Consider the following 13,973-nt stretch of genomic DNA (forward strand, 5'->3'; position numbering starts at 1 on the left):
AACGTCCCTCCTTTCTCCTTTTGTGGTAACAATAACGTCCCTCCTTTCACCTTTTAATGGTAACAATAACGTCCCTCCTTTCACCTTTTAATGGTAAACAATAACGTCCCTCATTTGCTGTATGATTTGGAGGTGTTGGAACTGGGCCATGAAAGAAAGTGTGATGGCAAATTTGATCACGTTTCTGTAAAGATGTGGACAGGATGTTGAATTTTCAAAAACTAAAAAAGCATGCCGCCTAGCGAGTGCCAAACACTGGCCTCACAGTCTGCCTGATTGATTGATTGATTGAGTGATTGATTGAGTGATTGATTGATTGTCATTTCGAACAAGTTAAACACTTTTATACAAAAGACGAGTTTTTGTTCAGTATTTAGTTACTCGGTAGATGATTGAGTTTCTATCCCCATGCCTTGGTATAGGCTCTGAGATGAAGTAGGCTATGATGCCTTGCTCCTACTCCTACCTGCACAGCAATAATGTAGCGTACACATACAGTGGGTCCTCATTTTAAAAGTGGCATCATGCCGCAGCACAACTTGCCGGATGCTGCGCTATGTCATGGGCATGTTGGAGCACAGCCATTAGTTCAACCACCAGAGGGCGTCTTTGAGGGCGTCTTTATGAAGCGTGTTGACGCTTGCTTACTTTTCCTAAATAATCCTCCAGAGGTACACGCGGGCCAGACGTTTTGATTGCTCTGCCCCATTCCTTGGGAACTTATTCCAAGGTTTTTAAATGAACCTGGTTTTGCCAAACAAGACAAAATGTTTTACAGATGGTCTCTCTTTCGGCGCGAAATGGTGGCTGAAATAGTTGACCACACGCGGGATGTTGCTTCAAATCCTATCATAACAATTGGATGACTTTTGGATGTTTCAGAAACAACAATTTGATGCCTTTATTACAATCAAATCAAATCGAATCAAATTTTATTTGTCACATACACATGGTTAGCAGATGTTAATGCGAGTGTAGCGAAATGCTTGTGCTTCTAGTTCCGACCATGCAGTAATATCTAACAAGTAATCTAACCTAACAATTTCACAACAACTACCTTATACACACAAGTAAGTGTAAAGGAATGAATAAGAATATGTACATAAAAATATATGGATATCCAGAACTTATCCATTCAGTACCACAATAGAGTATAGCGTCTAGCCAGGACTTATCCATTCATTACCACAATAGAGTATAGCGTCTAGCCAGGACTTATCCAGTATAGCCTCTAGCCAGGACTTATCCATTCATTACCACAATACAGTATAGCGTCTAGCCAGGACTTATCCATTCAGTACCACAATAGAGTATAGCGTCTAGCCAGGACTTATCCATTCAGTACCACAATAGAGTATAGCGTCTAGCCAGGACTTATCCATTCATTACCACAATACAGTATAGCCTCTAGCCAGGACTTATCCATTCAGTACCACAATAGAGTATAGCCTCTAGCCAGGACTTATCCATTCATTACCACAATACAGTATAGCCTCTAGCCAGAACTTATCCATTCATTACCACAATACAGTATAGCCTCTAGCCTTACTATGAGCAGAATATGAAATTAAATCAGAGCCTCTCTCTCTCTCTCTCTCTCTCTCCTCTCTCTCTCTCTCTCTCTCTCTCTCTCTCTCTCTCTCTCTCTCTCTCTCTCTCTCTCTCTCTCTCTCTCTCTCTCTCTCTCTCTCTCTCTCTGTGTGTATTACATGTTAATCTGTCTATATAGGATTGAACACTCTGAGGCATGGCACTGTAGCTAGCCCTCCTTTTCAACACAATTTACATGCGATGTTTCCCTCCAGCTGTCAGTGTTAGTGGGAGAGGAGACACGTTCATATCTGATTCTTTAAGTCATCAGCCTCTTTTCTGCCTCCCTATGTTTCCTCTTAAGTAGAGGATGTATAATTAATGGGGGCGCTGCAGGCAAAGACTTAAAAAAAGAAAAAAAATTAGACCAGTTTGTCCTAATTAGAGACTTCTCTTAACTGGTTTTTAAGTGAAAGCCTTTTTACTAGCGGAGATGCTAATTACGTGCTATAATGCTTTTAGATTGATTCTGGGCTATTTACTGGCCCGTCGGCTAATATGCTATTGGTATGCAGTTTCCTGAGTTTTTTTTTTATTACATAGCAGTTTAATAGCATTAAGTGCAGGTATTGTGAGAGTACTCGTGTAAGTGCTCTGGTATAGCATCGTAAAAATAACACATTTTTAAAGGTTGATGAATATTTATGTTTTTATTGTGTATAAGCCTATGTATTTGAAATTATTGTTGTATCTTCTCGCATGCTTCATTCACTAATACAGTAACCTGGCTGTAAGTATTGTTTATAGTTCACCGAATACGTACATATTTATATTTATTCCATGAAAAGGATATTGTACCTTTTTTAATATACAGATATAGACCTAGATGCAGCTTCATACCAGAACACTGAACCCATTCCAGTTCAAAGGAATGTTGTTATGAACCCCATGCTGTTCTCTCTGCTCTCTGTCTGTCTCTCTCTGTGGGCCTGTAGCCTTATTAAAGGGGAATGGAAACACTTCCTCTCTGTCGGCCTGTAGCCTTAAAGGGGAATGGAAACACTTCCTCTCTGTGGGCCTGTAGCCTTATTAAAGGGGAATGTAAACACTTCCTCTCTGTGGGCCTGTAGCCTTATTAAAGGGGAATGGAAACACTTCCTCTCTGTGGGCCTGTAGCCTTAAAGGGGAATGGAAACACTTCCTCTCTGTGGGCCTGTAGCCTTAAGGGGGAATGGAAACACTTCCTCTCTGTGGGCCTGTAGCCTTAAAGGGGAATGGAAACACTTCCTCTCTGTGGGCCTGTAGCCTTATTAAAGGGGAATGGAAACACTTCCTCTCTGTGGACCTGTAGCCTTATTAAAGGGGAATGGAAACACTTCCTCTCTGTGGACCTGTAGCCTTATTAAAGGGGAATGGAAACACTTCCTCTCTGTGGGCCTGTAGCCTTAAAGGGGAATGGAAACACTTCCTCTCTGTGGGCCTGTAGCCTTAAAGGGGAATGGAAACACTTCCTCTCTGTGGGCCTGTAGCCTTAAAGGGGAATGGAAACACTTCCTCTCTGTGGGCCTGTAGCCTTAAAGGGGAATGGAAACACTTCCTCTCTGTGGACCTGTAGCCTTATTAAAGGGGAATGGAAACACTTCCTCTCTGTGGGCCTGTAGCCTTATTAAAGGGGAATGAAAACACTTCCTCTCTGTGGACCTGTAGCCTTAAAGGGGAATGGAAACACTTCCTCTCTGTGGACCTGTAGCCTTAAAGGGGAATGAAAACACTTCCTCTCTGTGGGCCTGTAGCCTTAAAGGGGAATGGAAACACTTCCTCTCTGTGGGCCTGTAGCCTTAAAGGGGAATGGAAACACTTCCTCTCTGTGGGCCTGTAGCCTTAAAGGGGAATGAAAACACTTCCTCTCTGTGGGCCTGTAGCCTTAAAGGGGAATGGAAACACTTCCTCTCTGTGGGCCTGTAGCCTTAAAGGGGAATGGAAACACTTCCTCTCTGTGGGCCTGTAGCCTTAAAGGGGAATGGAAACACTTCCTCTCTGTGGGCCTGTAGCCTTAAAGGGGAATGGAAACACTTCCTCTCTGTGGGCCTGTAGCCTTATTAAAGGGGAATGAAAACACTTCCTCTCTGTGGACCTGTAGCCTTATTAAAGGGGAATGGAAACACTTCCTCTCTGTGGGCCTGTAGCCTTAAAGGGGAATGGAAACACTTCCTCTCTGTGGACCTGTAGCCTTAAAGGGGAATGAAAACACTTCCTCTTTGTGGGCCTGTAGCCTTAAAGGGGAATGGAAACACTTCCTCTCTGTGGGCCTGTAGCCTTAAAGGGGAATGGAAACACTTCCTCTCTGTGGGCCTGTAGCCTTAAAGGGGAATGGAAACACTTCCTCTCTGTGGACCTGTAGCCTTAAAGGGGAATGGAAACACTTCCTCTCTGTGGACCTGTAGCCTTAATGGAGAGACATGGCTGGTCTTCCTCCTCCTCCTCCTCTCCTCTCAGGGTCTGTAGCCTTAATGGAGAGACATGGCTGGTCTTCCTCTCCTCTCAGGGTCTGTAGCCTTAATGGAGAGACATGGCTAGTCTTCCTCCTCTCCTCTCAGGGTCTGTAGCCTTAATGGAGAGACATGGCTAGTCTTCCTCCTCTCCTCTCAGGGTCTGTAGCCTTAATGGAGAGACATGGCTAGTCTTCCTCCTCTCCTCTCAGGGTCTGTAGCCTTAATGGAGAGACATGGCTAGTCTTCCTCATCTCTTCTCAGGGTCTGTAGCCTTAATGGAGAGACATGGCTAGTCTTCCTCCTCTCCTCTCAGGGTCTGTAGCCTTAATGTAGAGACATGGCTAGTCTTCCTCCTCTCCTCTCAGGGTCTGTAGCCTTAATGGAGAGACATGGCTATTCTTCCTCCTCTCCTCCTCTCTTCTCAGGGTCTGTAGCCTTAATGGAGAGACATGGCTAGTCTTCCTCCTCTCCTCTCAGGGTCTGTAGCCTTAATGTAGAGACATGGCTAGTCTTCCTCCTCTCCTCTCAGGGTCTGTAGCCTTAATGTAGAGACATGGCTAGTCTTCCTCCTCTCCTCTCAGGGTCTGTAGCCTTAATGGAGAGACATGGCTAGTCTTCCTCCTCTCCTCTCAGGGTCTGTAGCCTTAATGTAGAGACATGGCTAGTCTTCCTGTCACTGAACTCTACGTTTATCTCTATTCTGTCAGATGTTGTCACTCCTGTAGCCTACCCCCCCCCCCACCCCCCCCCCCCACCCCGCTGCTCTCCCTCCCTTTACCTCAATCCCCTCTTCACCTTTCCCCAACCATCATACACACACACCCTGCTGTTCCCTGCAGGGGGTGACAGGTAGCCTAACGATTAAGAGCGTTGGGACAGAACCTCAAAAGGTTGGTTGTTTGAACCCTTGAGCCGGGAAGCATGCGCCGAGGCTGTCCCCCCGCACCTCTCTGATTCAGAGGGGTTGGGTTAAATGCAGAAGACATTTCAGTTGAATGGCTTCAGTTGTGTTTCTGACTAGGTATCACTTTTCTCCTCCCTTACCCTCAACCCCTCAACCACCACACCCACCGCCACTCTCAGACAAATACTCTAGGGCAGGGATGGGCAACTTGCCGCCTACGGGCCACATGCAGCCCCACTTTTGTAGGCCGGCGGATTGATTTCCCTAAAACAGGGAACTCAGTCGGGGACAGTTAGAACAGTACGATACACCAGGTGTCATTTAGAATGATGACAGTACAATACACCAGGTGTGATTTAGAATGATGACAGTACAATACACCAGGTGTCATTTAGAATGATGACAGTACAATACACCAGGTGTCATTTAGAGTGATGACAGTTAGAACAGTACAATACACCAGGTGTGATTTAGAATGATGACAGTACAATACACCAGGTGTCATTTAGAATGATGACAGTTAGAACAGTACAATACACCAGGTGTCATTTAGAATGATGACAGTACAATACACCAGGTGTCATTTAGAGTGATGACAGTTAGAACAGTACAATACACCAGGTGTGATTTAGAATGATGACAGTACAATACACCAGGTGTCATTTAGAATGATGACAGTTAGAACAGTACAATACACCAGGTGTCATTTAGAATGATGACAGTACAATACACCAGGTGTCATTTAGAATGATGACAGTACAATACACCAGGTGTCATTTAGAATGATGACAGTACAATACACCAGGTGTCATTTAGAATGATGACAGTACAATACACCAGGTGTCATTTAGAGTGATGACAGTTAGAACAGTACAATACACCAGGTGTCATTTAGAATGATGACAGTACAATACACCAGGTGTCATTTAGAATGATGACAGTACAATACACCAGGTGTCATTTAGAATGATGACAGTACAATACACCAGGTGTCATTTAGAGTGATGACAGTTAGAACAGTACAATACACCAGGTGTGATTTAGAATGATGACAGTACAATACACCAGGTGTCATTTAGAATGATGACAGTACTATACACCAGGTGTCATTTAGAATGATGACAGTACAATACACCAGGTGTCATTTAGAGTGATGACAGTTAGAACAGTACAATACACCAGGTGTCATTTAGAATGATGACAGTACAATACACCAGGTGTCATTTAGAGTGATGACAGTACAATACACCAGGTGTCATTTAGAATGATGACAGTACAATACACCAGGTGTCATTTAGAATGATGACAGTACAATACACCAGGTGTCATTTAGAGTGATGACAGTTAGAACAGTACAATACACCAGGTGTCATTTAGAATGATGACAGTACAATACACCAGGTGTCATTTAGAATGATGACAGTACAATACACCAGGTGTCATTTAGAATGATGACAGTACAATACACCAGGTGTCATTTAGAGTGATGACAGTTAGAACAGTACAATACACCAGGTGTCATTTAGAATGATGACAGTACAATACACCAGGTGTCATTTAGAGTGATGACAGTACAATACACCAGGTGTAATTTAGAATGATGACAGTACAATACACCAGGTGTCATTTAGAATGATGACAGTACAATACACCAGGTGTCATTTAGAGTGATGACAGTTAGAACAGTACAATACACCAGGTGTCATTTAGAATGATGACAGTACAATACACCAGGTGTCATTTAGAATGATGACAGTACAATACACCAGGTGTCATTTAGAATGATGACAGTACAATACACCAGGTGTCATTTAGAATGATGACAGTACAATACACCAGGTGTCATTTAGAGTGATGACAGTTAGAACAGTACAATACACCAGGTGTCATTTAGAATGATGACAGTACAATACACCAGGTGTCATTTAGAATGATGACAGTTAGAACAGTACAATACACCAGGTGTCATTTAGAATGATGACAGTACAATACACCAGGTGTCATTTAGAATGATGACAGTACAATACACCAGGTGTCATTTAGAATGATGACAGTACAATACACCAGGTGTCATTTAGAATGATGACAGTACAATACACCAGGTGTCATTTAGAGTGATGACAGTTAGAACAGTACAATACACCAGGTGTCATTTAGAATGATGACAGTACAATACACCAGGTGTCATTTAGAATGATGACAGTTAGAACAGTACAATACACCAGGTGTCATTTAGAATGATGACAGTACAATACACCAGGTGTCATTTAGAATGATGACAGTACAATACACCAGGTGTCATTTAGAATGATGGCAGTACAATACACCAGGTGTCATTTAGAATGATGACAGTACGATACACCTCCAGGAGCCCTGACCTCCTGACCTCCAGGGGCCCTGACCTCCAGGGGCCCTGACCTCCTGACCTCCAGGGGCCCTGACCTCCAGGGGCCCTGACCTCCAAGGGGGTCTCCATTGATTTAGTTAGTCACCCTCACTCAGATATTATATTAACATGGCTTAAATCATGGCAACATTTGCAGAATTGCAGGAAATTAACTTTAAAACAAAAATTGACAGTGGCAGTAAAATGTTTAGCCCCGCGAGGGCCCCCAAAGGGCTCGTGCCAGCCCTGACTACTGGTATAATGCCTTTAATAATGACTGTTACCAAGTGTAACTACACAAATCAGTTAACTGCATGTGTGTGTATGAGTGTTACCAAGTGTAACTACACAAATCAGTTAACTGCATGTGTGTGTATGGATGTGTGTATGTAGACCTGTGAGCCACTGCGATCCCTCATGATAAGTTCTGATTTTTTGGTGAATTAAAAAAAGAGATGGCGAGAGAGAGCCCCAACTCTCCTCTCTCTACGGTCTTCCCTTGGTCTGACACACAGAGCACGATCTGAGCTCAACTCTCCTCTCTCTACGGTCTTCCCTTGGTCTGACACACAGAGCACGATCTGAGCTCAACTCTCCTCTCTCTCTACGGTCTTCCCTTGGTCTGACACACAGAGCACGATCTGAGCTCAACTCCCCTCTCTCTCTCTACGGTCTTCCCTTGGTCTGACACACAGAGCACGATCTGAGCTCAACTCTCCTCTCTCTACGGTCTTCCCTTGGTCTGACACACAGAGCACGATCTGAGCTCAACTCCCCTCTCTCTCTCTACGGTCTTCCCTTGGTCTGACACACAGAGCACGATCTGAGCTCAACTCTCCTCTCTCTCTACGGTCTTCCCTTGGTCTGACACACAGAGCACGATCTGAGCTCAACTCCCCTCTCTCTCTCTACGGTCTTCCCTTGGTCTGACACACAGAGCACGATCTGAGCTCAACTCTCCTCTCTCTCTACGGTCTTCCCTTGGTCTGACACACAGAGCACGATCTGAGCTCAACTCCCCTCTCTCTACGGTCTTCCCTTGGTCTGACACACAGAGCACGATCTGAGCTCAACTCTCCTCTCTCTCTACGGTCTTCCCTTGGTCTGACACACAGAGCACGATCTGAGCTCAACTCCCCTCTCTCTTCTCTTTTCTCTCTCTCTCTCTCTCACTCAATTCATGGGTATTGGCATTGGAAACATATGTTAACATTGCCAAAGCAAGTGAGGTAGATAATATACAAAACTGAAATAAACAAAACATTAACAGTAAACATTACACTCACAGAAGTTCCAAAATAATATAGACATTTAAAATGTCATATTATGTCTATATACAGTGATGTAATGATGTGCAAATAGTTAAAGTACAAAAGGAAAAATAAATAAACATAAATATAGGTTGTATTTATAATGGTGTTTGTTCTTCACTGGTTGCCCTTTTCTTGTGGCAACAGGTCACAAATCTTGCTGCTGTGATGTCACACTGTGGTATTTCACCCAGTAGATATGGGAGATTATCAAAATTGGGTTTATTTTCAAATTCTTTGTGGATCTGTGTAATCTGAGGGAAATATGTGTCTCTAATATGGTCATACATTTGGCAGGAGGTTAGGAAGTACAGCTCAGTTTCCACCTCATTTTGTGGGCAGTGTTGCACATAGCCTGTCTTCTCTTGAGAGCCAGGTCTGCCTACGGCGGCCTTTCTCAATAGCTATGCTCACTGAGTCTGTACATAGTCAAAGCTTTCCTTAAGTTTGGGTCAGTCACAGTGGTCAGGTATTCTGCCGCTGTGTACTCTCTGTTTAGGGCCAAATAGCATTCTAGTTTTCTCTGTTTTTAAAAAATTATTTCCAATGTGTCAAGTAATTATCTTTTTGTTTTCTCATGATTTAGTTGGGTCTAATTGTGTTGCTGTCCTGGGGCTCTGTGGGGTCTGTTTGTGTTTGTGAACAGAGCCCCAGGACCAGCTTGCTTAGGGGACTCTTCTCCAGGTTCATCTCTCTGTAGGTGATGGCTTTGTTATGGAAGGTTTGGGAATCGCTTCCTTTTAGGCGGTCGTAAATTTTAACTCTGCATGCAGTCTCTCTCATCTTTCTCGCTCTCCTGTCTCTTTCTCTCTCCTGTCTCTCTCTCTCCTGTCTCTCTGTCCTCTCTCTGTCTCTCTCTCTCTCCTGTTGCTCTCTTTCTCTCTCCTGTCTCTCTCTCTCCTGTCTCTCTGTCCTCTCTCTGTCTCTCTCTCTCTCAATTCAATTTTTAAATTTAAGGGCTTTATTGGCATGGTATGTTATTGGTATGTTAAATTTGCCAAAGCAAGTGAAGTAGATTTATTTCACAAAAGTGAAATAAACAATAAAAATGAGCAAAAGTTCCAGAAGAATAAAGTCAAATGATAATTTAATAATTTAATATTATGTACAAATAGTTGTTCTCTCTTTTTTTCTCTCCCCCCCTCTCCCCCCCCCTCTCTCCCCTCCTCTCTCTCCCCCTCTCTGCCCCCCCTCTCTCCCCCCCCCCTCTCTCCCCTCCTCTCTCTCCCCCTCTCTCCCCTCCTCTCTCTCCCCCTCTCTCCCCCCCCCTCTCTCCCCTCCTCTCTCTCCCCCTCTCTGCCCCCCCTCTCTCCCCCCCCCTCTCTCCCCTCCTCTCTCTCCCCCTCTCTGCCCCCCCTCTCTCCCCCCCCCTCTCTCCCCCCCCTCTCCCCCCCCCCCTCTCCCCCTCTCTGCCCCCCCTCTCTCCCCCCCTTCCCCCCTCCTCTCTCTCCCCCTCTCTCTCCCCCTCTCCCCCCCTCTCTCCCCCCTCCCCCTCTCTGCCCCCCTCTCTCCCCCCCTCCCCCCTCCTCTCTCTCCCCCTCTCTCTCCCCCTCTCCCCCCTCTCTCCCCTCTCCCCCTCTCTGCCCCCCCTCTCTCCCCCCCCTCCCCCCTCCCCCTCTCTGCCCCCCCTCTCTCCCCCCCCTCCCCCCTCCTCTCTCTCCCCCTCTCCCCCCCTCTCTCCCCTCTCTCCTCTGATGCTGGTCTCTCTTCATGTTGAAGGGAGGTATTGATTCTCACTGATCTAGTTTTATCCCAGTGCACTTCAGTGTCCCCTCTCCCAACAATACACACCTACAGATCCTTCTAGTGGCTGACTTTCCTTCACGGTCAAGTCCCAAATGGCACCTTATTCCCTATATAGTGCACTACTACCAAGAAGTATATAGGGAATAGGGTGCTATTTGGGATGTATCCTAGATGGTTTATTTTAACAGGGAGAGGAAGACGTCTAGGCTTTTCCTTCACCTTGTTTACCTGTTGTTGCAGCTCTGTTTATATAGGTCACTGAGTGGATTAAGCTGAGAAATTATACCTTAAGGAAATGTATTGCTCCAAAAATGTGTGTTTGTGTCTCTCTCCCCCCCTGTCTCTCTCCCCCCCGTCTCTCTCCCCCCCGTCTCTCTCCCCCCCTGTCTCTCTCTCCCCCTGTCTCTCTCTCCCCCTGTCTCTCTTTCCCCCCCGTCTCTCTCCCCCCCGTCTCTCTCCCCCCCTGTCTCTCTCCCCCCCTGTCTCTCTCTCCCCCTGTCTCTCTCTCCCCCTGTCTCTCTCTCCCCCCCTGTCTCTCTCCCCCCTGTCTCTCTCTCCCCCCTGTCTCTCTCTCCCCCCTGTCTCTCTCTCCCCCCCGTCTCTCTCCCCCCGTCTCACTCCCCCCTGTCTCTCTCTCCCCCCCTGTCTCTCTCCCCCCTGTCTCTCTCCCCCCTGTCTCTCTCCCCCTGTCTCTCTCCCCCCTGTCTCTCTCCCCCCTGTCTCTCTCCCCCCTGTCTCTCTCTCCCCCGTCTCTCTCTCCCCCGTCTCTCTCCCCCCCGTCTCTTTCCCCCCGTCTCTTTCCCCCCGTCTCTTTCCCCCCGTCTCTCTCTCCCCCCTGTCTCTCTCGCCCCCCTGTCTCTCTCGCCCCCCTGTCTCTCTCTCCCCCCTGTCTCTCTCTCCCCCCTGTCTCTCTCTCCCCCCTGTCTCTCTCTCCCCCCTGCCTCTCTCCCCCCTGTCTCTCTCCCCCCCGTCTCTCTCCCCCCCGTCTCTCTCCCCCCCGTCTCTCTCCCCCCCGTCTCTCTCTCCCCGTCTCTCTCTCCCCCCCGTCTCTCTCTCCCCCCCGTCTCTCTCTCCCCCCCGTCTCTCTCTCCCCCCCGTCTCTCTCTCCCCTCCGTCTCTCTCCCCCCCGTCTCTCTCCCCCCCGTCTCTCTCCCCCCCGTCTCTCTCCCCCCCGTCTCTCTCTCCCCCCCTGTCTCTCTCTCCCCCCTGTCTCTCTCTCCCCCCTGTCTCTCTCCCCCCCGTCTCTCTCTCCCCCCCGTCTCTCTCTCCCCCCCGTCTCTCTCTCCCCCCCGTCTCTCTCTCCCCCCCGTCTCTCTCCCTCCCGTCTCTCTCCCCCCCGTCTCTCTCCCCCCCTGTCTCTCTCTCCCCCCTGTCTCTCTCTCCCCCTCTCTCTCTCTCCCCCCTGTCTCCCCCCCCCCCCCCCCTGTGTGTGCTGCCTAGAGGTGAGGAAGGTGTTTATGTTCCTGCCTGCTAGCCTTGTTCATTAAATGATGTTTGTACTAAACGATATCTTCTTCTTCTGGTGTGTCCTTCTCCACAGTGTTCTTCCACAGGCAGATGATGAAGGCACTCATCCTACACACAGAGGAGGGTACCTCCACAATGGAACCCTGATCCCTATGTAGTGCACACTATATGAAATAGGGTGTCACTAAAGCACTAGGGTTACAAAGGGAGGGTATATTACTGGAAAGTTTACCAGTAAACTACCAAAAAAATTTGGGGGGGTAACTTTCAAGGATTTTATGTCATCTATTACAAGACATCTAGTGGCCCGTTTGGATACTTCAGATTATCACATGTGTCTGTAATTGTGAAATATGATATAATTAAATAAAATAAAAAAATAGAATTACAAATATGTAAAATATTATCTTAAATATAAACCAACTTATGAGGGTTTTTAGAATGAAATATCTTTTTTTATTTTTACAACTTATTTATTTTTATTATGTCAAAATGTATTTGTTGTCAAACTGGTGGCAGTTGTGAAGAAAGGTCAATAGTTGGAAGAGTTGCAGATTTTTTATTAAAAATCAATGATATTGTCGATTTTAGATGCGTTTTTCATGAATTAGGCTATTTTCACTTTAACCATATTTCATATCTACTAGAAACTCATGGACAATATCGACACAGATATAAATACTATATATTAATAAACCAATTTTAAATGACTATAAAGTTAAGATTGCCAGATAATTTTGTTGAATTACCATATATTAGTGAAGATTACGGTCACTTTGTTTAATTACCAGTAACTTTGCAACACCCAGTAGGGACATCCAGAGACGGATATCAGTCAGTCTGCTTCTTATGCTCTGTAAACGGACTGTCACATCCTCATTCACATCCTCATTCACATCCTCATTCACATCCTCATTCACAACCTCATTCACATCCTCATTCACATCCTCATTCACATCCTCATTCACATCCTCATTCACATCCTCATTCACATCCTCATTCACAACCTCATTCACAACCTCATTCACAACCTCATTCACATCCTCATTCACAACCTCATTCACAACCTCATTCACATCCTCATTCACAACCTCATTCACATCCTCATTCACAACCTCATTCACATCCTCATTCACAACCTCATTCACATCCTCATTCACAACCTCATTCACAACCTCATTCACAGCCTCATTCACATCCTCATTCACAACCTCATTCACATCCTCATTCACAACCTCATTCACATCCTCATTCACAACCTCATTCACATCCTCATTCACAGCCTCATTCATCCCTTGACACCTAGCTTCAAACCAAAGCCTTTTTTGACGAAACTATTTTTTTGATGTACATATCTGTACAATGCTTATTTTTTTGTGTCTGAATTTTGCACTTAAATACTATTTTTTATATAAAGACGAATATTGACCAATATTATTTGAACTTCTGGTATCTTCATTTGCAATCTGCTGGATTTGTATATTGCTAACTATTTTCCTTTTTCTTTATTATTCATTTGTAATTTTTGGTGTTGTTGGTTATAAAGGTATTGAATATTATTGTTTTTAGTGTTTTATAACAAATTATTAAGTGCTTATTTAAGACATGTTTATACCCAGAGAGAGAAAAAAAATATGTGGACAATTGTTGCCTCACTTTAGACTTTTAAATTAAATAAATGAATATATTCACAATTGTTGTCTTTCTGACTGTGGCGTGGTTATGATCCCTTAAAGAGGTTGGGGTAAAGAGCCTCTATGAGCACTTGGTCAAAAGTAGTGCACTATATAGAGAATAGGAGTGCCCTTTGAAATGCAGTCCATATGATCAGCTAAAGTGACCTATGATGAGAGGACGATACGAAACAGAAAGGTTTCGGTTTCATTCGAAAAACCAGACATATACTTGAAGCGTGCAGAAATAGCCACTAGCCAGTCGTGACTGATTGATGTATTTGACCTGTCTGGCTTCTTGTGAAGGATTGCAACAGGATTGAGTTTAGTCTGATGACAGTGCACTCGGCTCCAATAGTGTGTGCTTGCGGCGCGCAATTCGTGGGCATTCCTGCATGTGGGCGTTCCTGCATCTGCAGAAACGCCCCCCCACCTTGAGCTTCCAGGTGGTTCCTACCCTGTGCA

General features: G+C 45.6%; 1 protein-coding gene across 2 annotated transcripts in view; it reads left to right on the forward strand.

Moving 5' to 3' along the window:
- Window positions 1–13,529, forward strand: part of LOC106572283 (methyl-CpG-binding domain protein 2) — a 106,592-nt gene extending 93,063 nt beyond the window's left edge. For both annotated transcript variants that reach the window (XM_045694079.2, XM_045694080.2), the window contains exon 7: window positions 11,909–13,529. The gene's annotated coding sequence lies outside the window, so the exon portion shown is untranslated. The remainder of the gene's footprint in view (window positions 1–11,908) is intronic.
- Window positions 13,530–13,973: the final 444 nt, after the last annotated feature.

The sequence above is a fragment of the Salmo salar genome, chromosome 01 (genome assembly GCF_965601325.2).
Source record: "Salmo salar chromosome 01, fSalSal1, whole genome shotgun sequence".
NCBI classification, from domain to species: domain Eukaryota; kingdom Metazoa; phylum Chordata; class Actinopteri; order Salmoniformes; family Salmonidae; genus Salmo; species Salmo salar.